The 17,918-nt window shown below is 43.4% G+C and overlaps 1 long non-coding RNA gene and 1 pseudogene across 1 annotated transcript; one reads left to right on the top strand and one right to left on the bottom strand.

Annotated features, from left to right (window-relative positions):
* The first annotated feature begins 118 nt into the window (after nucleotides 1-118).
* On the top strand, nucleotides 119-16,231 carry LOC126506381 (uncharacterized). Its single transcript, XR_007593212.1, has 3 exons — nucleotides 119-248; nucleotides 353-498; nucleotides 13,200-16,231. It is a non-coding gene; the product is annotated as an uncharacterized lncRNA (long non-coding RNA).
* Nucleotides 498-12,363, bottom strand: LOC126506380 (40S ribosomal protein S15a-like; annotated as a pseudogene).
* Nucleotides 16,232-17,918: the final 1,687 nt, after the last annotated feature.

Genomic DNA, 17,918 nt, shown 5'->3' with positions numbered 1-17,918 from the left:
AGACACAAGTCCCCGCGGATCGCGACCCGGAAGCTTTGCCTTCGGCAGGAAATGACGTTGAGCCGCTCTGGGGGTAACTGCCCGAGCCGCCTCTCAACCCTCACGGTGGCGGCCCCGCCCCCTCGCACCCCCAGGCTCCGGAGCTGCACTGCGGCTGCGCGGGGTGTGGGGTTGGCACTGCTGCTCCGCCCTGCCCCGAGGTTCGATGCTCTTGTGAAGTACCCCAGTGATTGTGCTGTGACCGGCCGGTAGGGACGTTCTGGAACCTCCCCTCCCCGCCCCCGCTCATCCCTTTGACCTTCCTTGGCTTTCCCTGACTCTTCAGCTTTACCTAAATCATTTTATTCTTCAGGCCTCTAGTCTAGGGAGTGGATTTTAAGCGTGAACACCCAGTTAACTGTCAGAAACTCCAGGCTAGTGGCTGACCCATTCTAGAACCGGAGTCGGAGTACATTCCCACTCGGAGACTCGGAATTTGCACAGCGGAGTAAATAATGCGTAAGTCATCGTTTGGATGAAAACAAGTATGAAAAGGAGTTCAGGCTCTCAGGCTCTATGAACAGGACAGTGTATTTTAATGTAGGGAGACTGACTTTTGTCCCTCAGACGTCAGGCCGCCACCCCCAACCACCAACAATTCATTTTCTTTCTTTTGCCCTAGAGATGTTCGCTGAGTGCCTATTCTGAACCAAGTACAGAAAGTTTATCGTTGACTGGCAAGGAACAGCCCAAGCCCCACCCAGTTATGAACTCCGATAAACGTCAGATTTCTCTTTTCTTTCCTCATGTCATTTTTCCCCCACTGCCTCTATGCTATAAGCCTGTTTAACAAAGACAGCCATGTAAGCGCTGATCAGGAGTCATGGCTAGGCTTTTGTGCCTCTTGAGCCTCACACCAAAGAAAACACAGCCTGTTTGCTGTGCTGTCCCCACCAATACATACACGGAGACACACCCTTGTAGATTGCACAGGTTTCAAAACCCTGCCTTATGCCACCTCCTCTGTGAAACCCGAAAACACCAGACAATCGCCTTTCCTTAGTGTTCACGTTGTACAAACTTCTAGCACCACAGGGTAGCTCTGGCAATACGGTATTTTGTTGTTGTTGCTTATTTCTTTCACTGAGACCATTTAGAAACAGCTTTACAAGTATGTATACTCCCACATACTTGAAGATAATCTTTATAAATATCCCCTTTTCTTGCGATGAGTTATTCTGAGCCTAGGACGTCTGCAGTTTCCGTTCTCTCAAGACGTGTCACTGCTCTCCCGGCGAAGATGCTTTCCTGGCTGCCTAAAGTGACTCTCCAGTCACCTTGTGTGTGACTTTGTTTTTTCTTTTCATGGCATTTCCGGTGGCCTGAAATTGTCTGTGTGCTGTGTCTCTGTCTTTCCCCTCCTCACTGAAATGAAAGGTCCATGAAAGAAAGGAATCATGATAGCATCAAACTTATTATCGTATAGTATAAAATTAACAATATTAACTTTTAATGGATTTATTGGGTGCATTTTTATAATATAAAAGCAAATATAAGAAAATTAGAAGACAAAAGAGCTCTTTCTTTGGAAGTAAATTCCCAAACATTCAAATTAAACTTCCCTTTCCTTTATTTTTCTTTTCTTTCTTTTTTGTTTGTTTGTTTGATTGATTGATTGATGTGGTTTTGTTTTGTTTTTTTTGAGACGTGGTTTCTCTGTATAACCTTGGCCATATTTAGCTTTGGAGCCTACCATGAAATTCATTCGGTAGACCAGACTGGACTTGAATTCACAGAGATCTGCCTGCCTCTGCCTCCTGAGAACTGGAATTAAAGGCATGCCCCACTACCACCCGGCTTTCTTTATTTTTCAAACTAAAATTTTATATTGGGTAAACTGTTACTTTGTAGTTGTGCTGACATTTAAAGGTATTGGGCCTTTTGATAATTTGTCTTGATACACTAGAATAATTCAAGCATAAATTAAGACCGAAGGTTTTCCTGGAAGTTGATGCTCTTTTGATGGAGAAAGGCTACAGGACTTGTCAGCCATCTGAGACCCTTAGTACACTCACCTTAAACTTGGAAATCACCAGAAAGCGTGCTTCTTAGATTAAGTTAAAGCACTACTGATGTAGAACTCTGTGCTCAGGCACAAAAGCCTTGGGTTCTAGTCTTAAAGTCAGAGTGCTGTCGTTTACCTGGATACCCTCAGAAGGCTGCTTCCACTCAAGTGCCTTCCTGGAAATGCAGAGAGCTCAGGAGGCACCTCACTTCCTCAAAGATACATGATTGCTTTTATATGCTCGGGGCAAAAATGCTATAATCCAGTCGTATAGCTGCTGGCCAACTGCCCATGATTTTGAAAGTCACTTTAATTAAGCTTATTAGTTCACCTAGCTAGACTTGAGTGGAATCATTTCTTCCATCTGCCGTGACTCTCTGAGATGAATAGGAAGACACACCCCTGGGACAGTCACTTAACAAACACTCTTCCAGACACTTCCGCTGAGTGAGCATCCAAGAGACGTCACCCTGTTTTTACCTGTTAGACGTTACTTTTTGCTTTCAGACCACACTTTGTTTGCTTGTTTGTAAATATTTATTTTTATTTATGCGTGTGGCTGCATGAATTGATGTGTACCACATGTGTGCAGGAACTGGAGTTACAGGCAGTTGTAAACTGCCTGATGTGAGTGCTGGGAATTGAACCCAGGTATTCTGAAAGAACAGTAAGTGCTCTTAGTCTCTGAGCCATCTCACCAGCCCTGTTAGCCGGTGAGACATCAGCTTGAAATGATTATAAAGGAACAATTCAGAGGATTCCTTAATTCATATAAATGAAACCAAACTAGTAAATTGCTTTTTGACTTCAGTGACATAAGTTTCTCTTTTTAGCTGAACTCTATCTTAATTTCTATTGTTTTTGTGTGTATGGTGTGTGCTGCAGCACTTTTCAGAGGTCAGAAGATAACTTTTGGGAGTCAGCTCTCCTTCCACCTTGGGGTCAGGGGATCAAACTCATGTTGTCATACTTGTGTGACAAGCACTTTGACTTGCTAGATAATCTTACCATCACTGGATGGACTTTTGGAATTTAAAATCGAAATTATTGTTGATTTTGTGTGTGTGGTTTATGTGTGTGTCTGTATGTGTATGTGAAGGGGCACATTTGTGTGTGCATACATGTTTAGAGGCCAGAGATTGACTATGTGTGTTTTTCTCTATACACTTCACCTTATGTAATAACAATTATTCAATGTGTTTGTGTTCTATGAGGACAGGTATTCCTTCTTAGTTCATAGACTACTCAGTGTCCAATTACAAGACAGAAGCCTGCTATTTCCATGCCTTTGGTATATGATAAACTTGGTGTGTTCTTTTCCCTGGAAAAGAAGAATGAAAAGAATTAGAAGTCCTTTGGAGTGAGCTTTATGCTAATGCAAAATCTGGTTTTTATTTGCCTATTAATGAGCCTTAGAGATTTTCATTGTCAAAAAAAAATGCAGTGTTATAGAAGCCAGAAGGAAAGAATATTCCAAAAAGGAGGGTATTCAGTCAGAGATAGCAAATGCTGATGAGGACCGGGAATCACACATGAACTGTATCAATAAGGTTATCGATAACTTTTACAAGTATCATTTCATTCAAAAATCTAAATTACAGGGTGGGGCAAAAAAATCCGGATTACAGTGGACTGGGAAAAGAATGGCTGGGGTTGATGTGTGGGAAAGTATAGTTTGCTCTTTCCAGAACTTTAGCTGCTTGGAGAAAGCAGACGTAAATGGTAGCTGAGGGAGAATGCAAGAAAGAGGTGAAGGTTGGGCATTGTTTTATAATTCTGTACAGATTTGGGTCTATTAACAAATATAAACAACAAATAAAGAGAAGGATTGAAGTATGGAGAAGGGGAAATAGGAGGTAATAGGGGCTGCAGGGGTGTGTCCCTATTACTCTACAGGCTTCTGCAGGGGTGTGTCCCTATTACTCTGCAGGCTTCTGCAGGGGTGTGTCCCTATTACTCTGCAGGCTTCTGTGCTCTCACCACGCCTTTGGGCGGGACACCTGTGGCAGCATCTTCAGCAACTTTTGGGGGGGACTTCTAAGGGTTGCCAGGAGGAAACAAAGACTAACCCATGTTTCTGCATGTTATCCTCTCCAGGTGATGTTGGGGGGAATTCAGTTTTATTTGAGTCCTCGGTTGCAGAAAAATCAGAGTGTATTGGTGCCCACTATTGAAAAGGAGCTTACGAGGGAACTAGAAAAATATGCCACATTCTAGATGTCCTGGTTACGTGAACTGACCCCAAGAACTGCTTTGTGGAAGCAAGAGGGGCTTCATGGAAGCTGCTGCTGCAGCTGCAAGGAATGTCCTAGAGAATCTAAGTCTTAGTCTTCATATTGAGTAGCTGGGGGGACGGGGGGTCGCTCTAACAAGGTGATGTACAGCTCCATTATTATTTTGCCATTCCTGAAATATAAAGTTTATATGGATTCATAATTTCTTTGGGTTTTCATGATACTTATGCTAATAAGTAGAAAGACTTTTGAGTTTGTAAATGTTGGCAAATTGCCATTTTAAATAATAGATGATTATTGCATTCAGCATTTCTGTTGAAAAGAGCCATGGAGAAATCAGATGCCATTATGAGTGCTATTAGTCAGGAAACTTGAGAAACAGCTTGTTGGGATATAGAATCACCTAGACCCACATATGGATGTGTCTGGGTAGGAGTGTGCCTACTGTGAAGTCTAGTGCACGTGAGCACGAACACCACACATGCACATGTTTTAAAAAGAAGCCACTTTAAAGGGGCAATGTCAGTCATCTAATGTTAAAAGTATTTCAGTTTTTATCAATATTGTCTGTTGATATTTCCTTGTTTTTACTTTTATCTTCAGCATGTGGGGTATTTTGGTCAAACACGAATTTGTCCACTTTGTTGTAACTGTGAGGGGTCAACTCTTTGTCAAGTGTTAGGGAAAGAGACTTCCTTCCACATGGAAGCGAGTCTCAGGGAACTGTTTTCACTCTAACGCATAATTGAGAAGAAAGCTCTCCTGAATAGCCGGCTCTCACTCTTCCTGTGTGACAGTGACTTTCAGACAAAAGCAAGGAGAGGGAGGAAAGAAAAAAATCCTCCCCAGGAGGTGCCCCTGGCTGCGGTGCTCCCTTCTGCTGTCAATCAGCCGGGGAGCCATCTGGCCCACTTTAGATTTCTGGAGCCACCAAGCACATCTGCTGTGCTCTTCCAACGTCACGTGTAGAACCTGTCGGAAGCTGTGAGACGAACAGGAGAGAAGCTGAAGCTGGGTCCGTCTCAGTTCACGGGAAGACACTGAGACTAGAGCCACCAAGTGAATGGTTCACGTCATAACTCTAAGGTGTGAGAGACTGGGTCTCCGTGTTTCCGAAAGATTAGGGAGATGCATGTATTCACAAACTAGAACAATGTTTAAAATTCAAGCCCACTGTAAATATTCAAGTCGTCATTCACGAGTTCCTTGTTTTTGTTTCATTATTATTGCTGTTTTGATTGTATTTCACAGTCCATGAAGGCTTTTTATTTATGTTTTACATCTCTAAAAAAAAGAATCCCAGGATTTTCCCTCCTGTGTGTTTTCATCTTTCTTCTTCATGGTCCATGATGCCAGCGGAGGTTGTCAGTACAATAGAGCTATGGAGGAATATGCCAAGCTGACGGGATGGGAGCAGATTGTTCTCCCATTTTCCTGGGTCTTTGAGTTGTACATCAAATCTAGGGCTTATCACTCCACACTTGTTCGACCTGCGTGTGAGGTTCCCAGTGGTCTTCCCAGCTCTGTGGCCATCAGTGATTTCAAATTCTCACCAGTGTAACCATGCTTCATCATCAGTTAGGAGCTGAACAATGACTTAGGAGCAGGACCTGATGAGGACCTGGCGTTTGCCTCTCTTCTCAGCATTGTTGATGCTCTTAAGGGCATCAGCCAGGACATTCATGCGCACCATGGTGACAGCGTGGAAAGATGTCAGGAAGAAGTGCTATTTTGATTTTTGAGACAGAATCTCATATAGCTCAGGCTGGCATAGAACTCACTATGTAGCCAAGGCTAGCCTCAAACTCCTAATTCTCCTACTTTTACCTCTCAAATGCTGAGTTTATAGGCATGTGCCATCACACCTGTCTTAAAAATTTGGACTTCATTTTTTTGTGTACAAATTCAACCCAGGGTATTATGCATCCTAGAAAAGTGCTATACCATTGAGCTACTTTGTTCTGAGAAAAAAAATCTCGGGCTTGGAGCCTGAACCCAGTGCTTACCAAGCATGTGTGAAGATCTGTCTCCAGCCATACATGTTGGCAGAGGCTTCCAATCCCAGTACTTGGGAAGTAGATGCAGGGCATCACAAGTTCAAGGTATCCCTTGCCAAAACAGCAAGTTGGAGTCTGGCTTCAGATAACACGGAACCCTGTCTCAGAAGAAAAGAGGGCTGAAGAGATGGCTCAGTGTTTAAGAGCACTTGCTGCCTTTACAGAAGACCCAGGTTCATTTCCCAGTACCCACAACTGTCTATCCACAACTGGCTCATAATTGTCTAACTCTAATTCTAGACACACGTGGTGCAAATACACAATGCGGGAAAACACTTATGCACATAAGATAAAAAAATAAAACTTAAAAAATAGGAGAAGAGAAAGAAGGGAAGGGATAAAATCCACACAAAAAGGATTTGTAAAACTTCAATTCAAGAGCTAAGATCTTTCTGGAAGCAAGTTTGTTGCCTGCTGCAGAGATGTGACATGCAGAGCCTGGGACCAGAGATCTAAAATATTAATACCCTCAGGCGAGTTTCTCTATATAAACCTCAAGCTGACCAAAGGCCAAATATAGCATTTACTTTTCTGTCTGAGGGCAATGGAGCTTCTCACGTTGCTATCATCTGATTGCATAGAATTTGAAAGCTAATGACCGAGAGCTCTGACTCAAGGACACACACGTGGAAAGTTCCACTTTTCTCAGAATTAGCTTCCATAGCTTTTTCGTGTGCCTTCATGATAACACTTAGCAAACCACAAATATTTATTTACTTGGTTTTTGCCAGCAAAGGGACTTTCCCCATTGTGTTTATATCCATTGTAGCATGTGTGTTTGACGATTAAACACTGTTCAGTTAAATGGAAAGTCATAGCATGTAATTAAACAACCTCTGCCAGACATAGTCAAGAGTCGTTGGCTCTCGTCACAACATCTACCTCTTTACCTGAGCTGTTTATTGTCCTTTTTCCTGTTATTGTGTGTAGCTCTCCCACAAGTGAGGGATGGAGCCCAGCTTCTCCCAGTTACTCAACTTCTACCCACTCTGTCCCTGTTTTTTTTTTTTTAAATCTCTTTTCACTGTTGGAAAATTCCCATCAGCTTATACACGATCCATATTTATACACTTCAAAAAAGATTTAGTTTATGTATTTTACCTACATATATTTCTGTGCACCACATGCATGCCTGGTGCTCTGGAGGTTAGATGAGGGTGTTGGGTCCTCTGGAACCGGAGTCACAGAAGGGTGTGAGCCATTGTGGGTGCTGGGAACTGAACCTGGGTCCTCTGTAAGAGCAACAAGTGCTATTAGCCACTGTTCCATCTCCCCAGTCCTCTTACCAGAAACCCCCCAATCTTTTTGGACTCCTCTAGTTTTACTTATTAGTTTTTTCTATGTTAAAATTCATTCAAAGAATCCTTCGTACTTCCTATGCTCAAGCACCCTCCCAGTCCCTCTGGGCCTCCACCAACCCCGCTCCCCCCCCCCCCCCCGGAAAAGTCTCTGCTAAGTCCCTTGCTCAGTTCTCTGCATGTGTGCTATTTATCCAGGGTAAAGCCTTGAAAAGAGTTGCTCAGTCCCTCTTAAAACATTTTTTTCATATGGTCCCAAAATACCCTACTTTCACTTTTCCCTCTCCTCTCTCCTCTCTTCTCTCCTTCACTAACACATGGAAAAAATTTAACTTACTCTTATAAACATTTTTGTGTGATGGTACAGGTGTGTATTGTGTGGGGAGGTGGTACATACCACAGCGCACATGTGGAGATAGGGAGACAGTTTTCTCTCCGTCTACCCCATGAGTCCTGGGGACCCACCCAGAGTCATCAGGCTTGGTGGCAGGCTCCTTTACTGGCTGAGCCATCTTACTGGCTCAGTGATTATTTTTCCCAAAAGAATCAGAGCGACATAGACTTTGTTAGATGGGATTTTTTTTTTTAAATGGACAGGAAACTTTCTAGTAAACTGTCTACATCTTTCTCAACCAAATGCAATGTAAGCTAAAGAGGTAGCTTGACAAGGATTCAAGGTGCTTTGTGAGCTGTGTTGTCCCCACGTTAGCTTTCTACTGTGTCAGAAATTATCCCGGCCTTTAACAGCTTAAAATAACACGTTCTCATGTGGTGGTTTGAATGAGAACGGCCCCTAAAGGTGCGTCTGTTTGAATGCTTCGTCCTCAGGTAGTGGAACAGTTTGGGAAGGATTGGGAGGTGTGTGGAGGAAGTGTGCCACGGGCAGGATGGTGGAGGACTTTGAGGTTTCAGAAGCCCATGTCATTCCCAGTTCTCTCCCCGCCTCTCTCTCTCTGCCTTGTCCTTGTAGATAATCTAGGCTCCCAGCTCCTCCAGCGCCATGCCTCCCTGCCTGCTACTATGCTCCCTGCCATGATGGTCATGGGCTCACCCTCTAGAATCATGAGTCCCAGATGAAATGCTTTCTTTCTTAAGTTGCCTTGGTCATGGTGTTTTATCACAGCAGTAGAAAAGTAATTAAGAACATCTTATTTTCTCCCAGATTTGTATGACCAGGATTGTGGAGTTATCTAGGTATATGGTCCAGGCTCAGGGTCTCCTAGGAGGCTGTATAGAGATGTGGGCTGGGGTTGCAATCATCTAAAAGCACCTTTCGAACTGTGTGGTCCTCTTTCAGGGCAGCTGCTCACAAGATCCTGACAGAGTTGGATTCCCTCCCTGAAAGACGCCTAATAGTTCTCCTGATGAAGCATAGACAGTGAGTGCACAGACAGCTGAGCAGAAACCATGCATGAGCCTTACAACCTGCTAGTAGAGGTCACTTCATATCATCAGAGTCAGTCACTAAGTCCAGCCACACTCAGAAGGGAGGAAGGGCTTAAAGTTTCTCCTTTTTCTCTTTAAAAAAGGTTGTTGTTGTCATACTATGTATTTCGGTCATATGCACCCCAGCTCCTCCTAGAGGGACCTTCCTACTCCTCCCAACTTTGTCCTATAATATAATAATAATATAATATAATAATTTTTTAATGCATGCATATAAACATACAAATAAAACATGCTAAGTCTGTTTGGTATTTAGGGCTGATCACATGGTATTGGATAATTATTTAGAGGGCTCATTCCTGGGGAAGACTAATTCTCCTTTCTTGGTAGTCACTAATGACCTGTAGCTCCATCTAGGGGTGGGGCCTGTGAGCTTTCCCCCATCCTTATTGGCATGTCAACTGGTGATGGTATTCAGGTCTTGTTTAGGACTGTTGAGATTTCATGTGTGCAGCTTCCCTGACCTATATAGAAGATACAATCTTACAACAGAGTTCCTCTGGCTCTTAGAATCTTTCAGCCTCCTCTTCCAAGATGCTCCCCAAACCTTAGGCATTGTCAGTCAGGGCTAGTTACCCCCAGTCAAGTTGTTCTCTGCATTTGGACCAGTTATGTGGTTCTGTCACGGTCTCTATCTGCTGCAAAAAGAAGCTTCCTGGATGAGGGTCAGAGCTCTGTGGATATAAGGATAAGTATATAGAATGTAATTAGGGATTTTATTGGTTTAGAAAAGTGGCAATAGTAGCTCTCATCTAGGCCCATGCAGTAGCAAGCATGAGTTGCCTACTACTGAGAAGGAAAAAGTATCAAAGGCTTTGTGGGTATGTTTCCACATTTCCCCCTGTAGGCCTGGAGCGGTCTTGAGCTGTTCTTTGTCTATCCATCTCTTGTCCAAATTCCTTTTTTAAAAAAAAATGAGGATGTCAGGTTTATTAGATTAGAATATACCCTAATGATTTAATTTTAGTTTGATTACCTCTGTAAAGACATCATGTCCAAATAAGGTCATATGCTGAGGCCTTTGGAGGCTTCAGTTCAACCCATAAGCGATAGCATATTTATTTTCATGAGAGGCACTGCCAGATGAAGGAGAAAGCATGCAAAACTGGAAATAATAAAACGATGTTGTGAGAGGTCACTTCGCAAATCAGGAACCAGTTGAACACTAAAGATGTTAAAATGAAAGAAGCTCATATATAGCATAAGCATAAAATACACTAATCCCAAATTAAAAAAAAAAAAGCTATCACATACCCCGAGATGATCTACCATGCCATAGCAAACATTCATGCTGTTCCATTTGCCAGCCCCGTTTCCTTCTTATTTTGGTAACAATGTCTTGACTTTTCTTGGTTACTTTTGTTTTATATGGAGGAGGAATCTAATTCTATTCTCAAGTACCTTTACCTGCTGAGCCATCTTGTCAACCTACCTTCCTCCCTTCCTCCTTCCTTCCTTCCTTCTTTCTATTCCTTCCTCTCTCCCTTCCTTCCTCCCTCCTTCCCTCCCTTCTTTCCTTCCTTCCTTTGAGTGAAAAGTAAAAACAAGAAACAATCCTGGAAGATTCTTTATCTGTGGACACAACATGGGTGGAAATAATTTTTTTAAGGCCCTAAACATGTATAGACCTTTTGTTACCATCCTCCCCTACATAATACAGTATAACAAATGTATAAATTTACATCTTATCCAGCATTACGAATATTCTAGAGATATTTAAGTATACAGGAGGCAAATGCTACACTGTTATATAAATAAGGCTCTTTGAGCTCCCATGGATTTTGGTATCCAGGAAGATATCCTGGAGCAAAGGTCCTATACAGATATCAAGGGATGACTGTGATGATGAATTCAGCAATAATGTTCAAGATCTCTAGGGGTCTTAGCATTTCACATTGAGAAGCCCCTCTACCGATGCTACCAGATGTGGTACCAGATAGAATGCATGGGAACCAGAAAGAGGGCTCTGTGTGTGAAGTGCTTGTCATGTAAGCCTCATGACCTGAGTTAAATCCCCAGAACCCACATAAAAAGTGTGATCTGTGATCTTCACACTGCTGGAGTAAAATGGAAGGTGGAGACAGAAGAATCCCCTAAGCTTGTGGGCTAGCTGGCCAGGACTATGTAGCTTAGCAACACAAACAAGAGAGACCCTGCCTCAAGGCCAGGCGGACAGAGATTGCCGAAGAGTTGCTCCCTGACTCCCGTGTGCATACCATGACTCATGACCCCCCAACCGTTCTCATGCTGGTAATAAACAATTTTAGTGCACGATGCATTAGTTACTTTTCCGTTGCTGTGTTGGAACACTGACTGATGGCTAATCTTGCTAGTCAACCTGAGCACATCTGGATTCAAGGAAAACCCAAGCAGCTGGATATACCTGTGAAGGATTAGTATTGATCAGATCATTTGAAGTCGAATACCCACCCCAAACCTTATGATGGCAACCCACATAAAAGGACAGAAAGAGGAAAATTTGCTACCCTGTGCTCCTCCTGAGGGCAGTTCCTCTCTCCTGCTGTTGAGGCATTCCTTAACTGGCATTAGAACCTCCTTTGGAATCTCAACATAAACTGAAGACCAGATGAGACATCAAGAAGCTACTTGATTCTTGGCCTTTCTGTTAGTCGATAGCCATTGTTGGATTAGCAGACCATAACCTGTAAGCCACTTTAATAAATCCCCTTTTGATATATATGTGTAGATTATGTCAGTTCTTTTCCTCTAGAGAACCCTGACTAATACCATGACCGAAAGCACCTTGTGGAAGAGTGTTTGGTTTATGGTTCCAGAACGAGAGTCCTCAGAGTATCAGGAGGCGTAGTAACCAGTAGCCGTAGCGGGAAACTGAAGCGTCACATCTTTAACTCCAAACGTGAAACAGAAAGGGCAAACTGGAAGTGGGATGAGGCTGTGAACTCTCAAAGCCTGCTCCCAGTGACAGACTTCCTCCAACGAGGCTGCACCCCCTTCCCAAAGAGCATCGCCCAATGAGGACCAAGTGTTCAAGTAATTGGGCCTGTTAGAGACAGTCCTGATTTCTCAACCAATGCTACCATATATGGAACAGGGGAAATGCTGAGCAAGCACGCAGACGAAGGGATCATTTAAAAAAAGAAACATCAATGTCCTGTATCCAGATAGCACTTCTTTATGGGTGCTGCTGGATTGTCATAACTCATGGGTATGACTGTCACCTCTTTCCAAACAAGATCATGCTTAAGGAGATTAAAGAACAGTTAAAAGAAAACAAGCAAAAAACCCCACAGAATTTGCTAATAACCAAGCTTGGGCATGAAATGTGTTGGGGGAGCCATGAAAGGAGAGGGGGTAGGGAAGTGAGCAGAAAGGGGGGTAGGCGGGCAATGGGGGAGAACAAATACAACCCGAGTATCATGGATTACATAAATGAAAGTGCCACAGTGAAGTTCATTACATTTTTATTTTAATTTAAAAAGAGGAAATAAAAGAGAAGAACTGGGTGTGATGGTCAATACTAGTAACCCAAGCATCCCCCAACATAGGAGGATCACAAGTTCAAAGCCAGCATTGGGCTATAAAATGAGCTCAAAGCCCAGGCTATAAGATAGGACTCTGCTAAAAGAAAAAACAAAAACAAAAACAAAAAACCCAAACAAACAAAAATGCAAACCAAAATGAGCAAACTGAACCAAAGCAAAACAAAAACCCATGGCTTCACTGCTATCCTGAATACACAGACCCTTTCCTAGAAGTTGCCCATGGTAATAATATTAGATGTTTTTTTTCTGTGACTCATTCTGAAGTCTTTTTATTCCTTAGGGAAATCCCACAGTATTATTGTTGACCTTTAGGAGTATTTCAGTTTTGATGTTGTTCAGTTTTTATTAGACAAAAAATTTAAATGTGGTGAATACTTGCGTGGTTCTTTAAAAGTAATCAGAATTCAGAAGAATTATAAGTAAGACAGCTCCAGATTCACATGTGAATTTATTATTATTATTATTATTATTGTTGTTGTTGTTGTTGTTGTTATTTGTTTGGGGTGGAAAGGAATGAGGGGGGAAGATGTCAAAAAAATGAAGAATTCTTATTGATGAAGACTGAATGAAAATATTTATGACTGAAACATCAATAGGAGAAAGCTGTGAAGAAGCTGAGAGGGGGTCTTGTCTACACAGAGAAGGACAAGGCCTGTGGAGCTGCAGAGATGGACAACAGACAGCTGTAAGTACACATGGGCAGGAATTGTGTGTTTGTCCTAAAGGCAGGGCAAGAAGGCTGCCTCCAGCACAGAGAGCAGCAGAGGCTGTTACAGAGAATTTTTGGGAGGGAGGACATTGTTAGAATGGCAACAGAGGAAGTTGATTTTGGCAGCAGGCTTGGGAAGGACTTGAGGAGGGAAAATGTAGAAAGGAGGCTTTTCCCAAGAGGAGACAAGTCTGTACAACACACTTAGGTGGGGTCGCAGCAACAGAAAAGACTGAACGTACGAGAGTTGTGTTTTCCTCTTCATCAAACCCTGTTTTTCAGCTGTCTTCCCACTGGGTTTTGAATTCAGCTTTCATCCAGACTTACTGGTTTTCATGCTGCCAAGAGCGTGTTGTAAGATTGACTGCTTTCACCACCTGTGAGGACCTTACTCTGGGTTGGACAAGACTTGAGGGGAGCTGATCAGTTTTCAAGTGTAAAGGTCTGGGCATTCCGAACTCCAATAAGATCGGTCACACCTTGAGCTTGAAAGGGTGAAATAAAACAGCCATTGTTCCTGATGTCATTCTGTGTCGTGAGTGTATGGTGGAAGGTTGGGGTGGCATACGGCTCTCACTCAGGCTTTCTGAACAGCATTAAGCTTGTGGGAACGCGAGCTTCGGTCCTCTGAGCCCTGCTCCTCCCAGTGTTTATCCAGCGCAGTTCATTGTTGGATAAACACCTAGTAGTCTGCAAATTTTCTCTCCTTTGTGTTTTGTTTGTGTTTTGAAGCTGTTGCTAATTTCATCTCTACTGGCTGCTTTGTGTTTTTAAAACTATATCTGGACAAAATGTGAATGTTAATATGTATTTGACAGCAATGCTGGGAATTAAGATGGCAACTGTCAAGAAGAAAATAACACACACACACACACACAGTTATTTTTATGCTTGCTTTTTTTAAATCATGGAATTTAAGAAATTTAACAAACAAACATCAATACATCAAGGGTGAGACCTTTTTTACTTTCTTTCTCTTTTACATAGTGACTTTGGTTTTAGGGGCAGCGCCATTATCGTGGCAGTTTTCACTGGTGTCATGCAGGAAAAAAAATCATCTCAAGATTCCTGCTTTCTCATCCCAACTGAGGTTTTCTAGGGAAGAAGCTAGCCACTGGGTGGAGTGCCTGGCAGCCATAGATCGTGCCTCCAGACCCCGAAGCGAAGACTTTCCCCAGGAACTGTGTCCTTGATGACTAAATGCAATTGTCTAGAGGCTGAGAAAGACTGAAACACGGCCCGAGAACTCCATTGGCCTGGGTAAAATCAGTCCTCTCTCTGCTGTCATACCGCCCACAGCAGAGGGAGGGGGGAGTTGGGTGGCCAACCAGGCTGCCAGCAGCCAAGCACACTATGCCACCTGGCCCTTTCAATAAGGTGCTAAGAAATCAGCTGTAGTGCAGAAGCTCATAGTGGAGACTGGGCCCCACCTTCTCCTAAGTGACCACCGTGATGAATTCCATCAGGTCAAAGCTTTATATGACTCATGGCAAGCAGAAGTCCAAGCTACTGAAGACTCTCATCCACTCCATGCTTTGGAATCTGTGGCTATACCCTTTCCCAGGTTCTTTCAAATTGTAGTCATGCTGTCTCAAACATCCCACTTACACAGGACTAAAGGTGCTGTCCTTGCTTCTCCTTGCTGCATCTATAATTGTTCAGTGTTCTTCCTTCTTAAAAAGAAGATGCCAGGTATGGCGGTGAACACCTACAATCCCAATACTTGAGAAACTAGAGCAGAAGAATTACAAATTCCAGACTAGCAAGATCCTGTCTCAAGAAAAAAAAATAATAATAATAGTAAAAATGACTAAGGAAAAGAAAACAAAGTAACAAACAAACCCCTCAACTTCTTTGAGACACATCTTGTATCAGACATGAGTCTTTAAATCTTTATTATTGTTTGTCATGTATCCCAGTCTGGCCTCAGACTTGCTGCTTGAATGTAATGAGGCTAGATTTGAACTCCTGATCCTTCTGCCTCCACTTCCCTCTAGTTTCAGGCACAGCACCACCACACCCACCTCCACTACTCTTCTTTATGACTCATCACTCTCCTGCTAACTAGTTTTGTTTGGCCGCAGTTTTAGCATCCAGGCTTCCCTCTCTCCTCACTTCTACCCCCGTATCCTACACTTGAGGATGCTGTGCTTAGTTTCCTGAGACTGAGACATTCTAACCATTCTCTCAATCAGGGAAGCTCCTTGAACAAAGGTAAACAACTTAAGATAGCCTCAGAAAGTCCCTGAAACTGAACAAATTCACTAGGCCTCTCCCTGCAACTGTAAACAATAAAAGCTTCCTCTTGCAAGGAAGAAATCTAGCCACAAAGAAGACTCAGTTGGCAGGGGAGCTGCAAAGACTTCAAAGGAGAGAAGCTGCAAAGGAGACTCTGAGAGCAGACCAGCTGCCTGGAAGAAGCAGAAACCAGCCGAGACTCCTGGAAGAGGCTTAGACCACCTGAGGCACCTGGAAAGGACCCTCTCCAAACTGTGCAGCTGCCTGTATGCTGTGCAGTGTACTCCAGGCTCCCAGCTGTGTGGGCAGCCACCCATGCTGGGATGGCTTTAGTAACGCAGTTGTCTTTGAGTCTTTTCTGCTCCTGTAAGTAACCCATCACCCATACTCCTGTAAGTAACCTCAATAAAACTCATTGTTTCACCACTTTGGTCTGTCATGGGTTCCCTATCTGGGGTGAGGAGATTTGCATCTGTCCGGAAAAAATTTTTCACACAACACTTGGTGACTTCAGCATCCACAAAAATTATCCTTTTAGGCACCGTAGCCCCTCAGCCCCTCAGTCTTATGTCTGTTATTGCTTTTACCCATTCCATTCCAGCTAGACACCTCCATGGTCATGCACCTTAGAGAACTTCCTACCACATAACCGTATTGCCAGCAAAAATCTTGATTTCTAGAGTTCCACATTCTCTTGATGGACCACCCCTTCTTTCTCTAGCCCCACCATCACCACCCCTGGCCAACTCCTTTGACGCAGCTAGCTAATCCAGTGACCTACTGGTTCTTCCCTGACAGCATGCAGAGACCTGTGCAGTATGTTGCTGTCTTTGTCCTTTCGAGTTCATTGCAACCAGTCATTTCTTTTCACACCTCCTTAACCACCTCACCCTCTCAATTTCCATCTTACTAATTTAGAAATATGACCCTGAGTGAAATATAATTCCCACTTGTTTCCCAGAAGCAGTGAACAGTTGAACATGGCCAGAGGATTAGGGGCAAAAATGATTTAGCCCTGTTCTTTTCCACTGTCTGAGATTTCACAGATTCTTAACTTGCTTCAAATTCAGCTATTCCTACCTCCGGTCATTATTTTTGATAATGGCCTCCCTTCTCATTTAAGGAAGCAGAGTGTCTAGAAGGAAACGGTATCATGTTTCCTGTGATCCCCCAGTCTCCTGGCATCTGATACTATGCACATTTCCTCTTGTCTTTGCATACACCCTCAGTGCTATCCCTGAAGCCAGCATCTGTATGTGGGCATCACATCTGTCCTTTTGGCTCCACACCTGCTAGAACCCAGCAATGTCCTAGTTTATATGATGTTTCCTGGAGATAAATTATCCGTGGGGCTCTTCATTCAGTGTGTCATTTTGCTCCTCCTTTTCATTGAAACAGTGTATTAAACTGTCTGTTGTTTCTGCCTCAGCTCAGCTGACTTCATCTTCAGCCTTCCAGCATTTGTTCTCACTCAGGCCATTGCATCACCGCAGCAAGTTGGATGCAGGAATGGACTATTTCTCCAAGACCACTCCTATTAAGCTCCAACAGAAGCCTGTCTTGGCTGAATGAGGATGGCCAAGTATCAGCTCTCATCCTGCTTGGCCTCTTAGCAGCATCCAATTGGATCATTGTTTCTTCCCAAACCATTTTACTTCTAGATCATTGCTCTTCTTTGCTTCTTGTACTTCATGGCCAGTCTTTCGAGACCCTTAAATGTTAGAATGCAGTAGTCTCAGTGTTCGGCCTACACTCTCTTTCCCTCCCTCCACCCTCCATCTTCTGCCTCCTACACTCCTCCTTTTCTTCTTCTTGTTCTTGTTCTTGTTCTTGTTCTTCTTCCTCTTCCTCCTCTTCCTCCTCTTCCCCTTCCCCTCCTCCTTCTTCTTTTGACTGTCTCAGGTATCCTAGCTGGCCCTGACATAGAGTTAAGGATGACTTTGAATTCTGGTCCTCCTGCCTCTCCCTCCCGAGATCTGGGGTTAAAGGTGTGTACGGCCATGGCTATTTTATATGGTACTTAGGATCAAACCCAGGGCCTTGTTCACACAAGACAGACATCCTACCAACTGAGCTCCACCCCTAGCTTGAGCCTTTTCTTTATCTGAGCCACTTACGTTTGTTCCCATGATGCTCTCGTGTAACGGCCACAGCTTCCAGTGCCATATATACACTGAGCCTCCCAGGTTATATTTCTGGCATGAACCATTCCTCAGAGCTTTGGACTCAAGGTCCAGCTCCCACTTGATGATTTGTAGACTATGTCTGTTTGGCACTTCAGCCTTGACTGTTGATTTTCTTTCACAAATTGTTCCTTCCCATGCATTCTCAGTGATTTGGGCTTACATTCTACTCTATTGGCTTGGGC

This window comes from Alexandromys fortis, unplaced genomic scaffold (genome assembly GCF_014885135.2).
Source record: "Alexandromys fortis isolate MF-2015 unplaced genomic scaffold, M_Fortis_MF-2015_v1.1 scaffold_0, whole genome shotgun sequence".
Classification (NCBI taxonomy): domain Eukaryota; kingdom Metazoa; phylum Chordata; class Mammalia; order Rodentia; family Cricetidae; genus Alexandromys; species Alexandromys fortis.
This window is presented reverse-complemented; position numbering and strand designations above follow the sequence as displayed.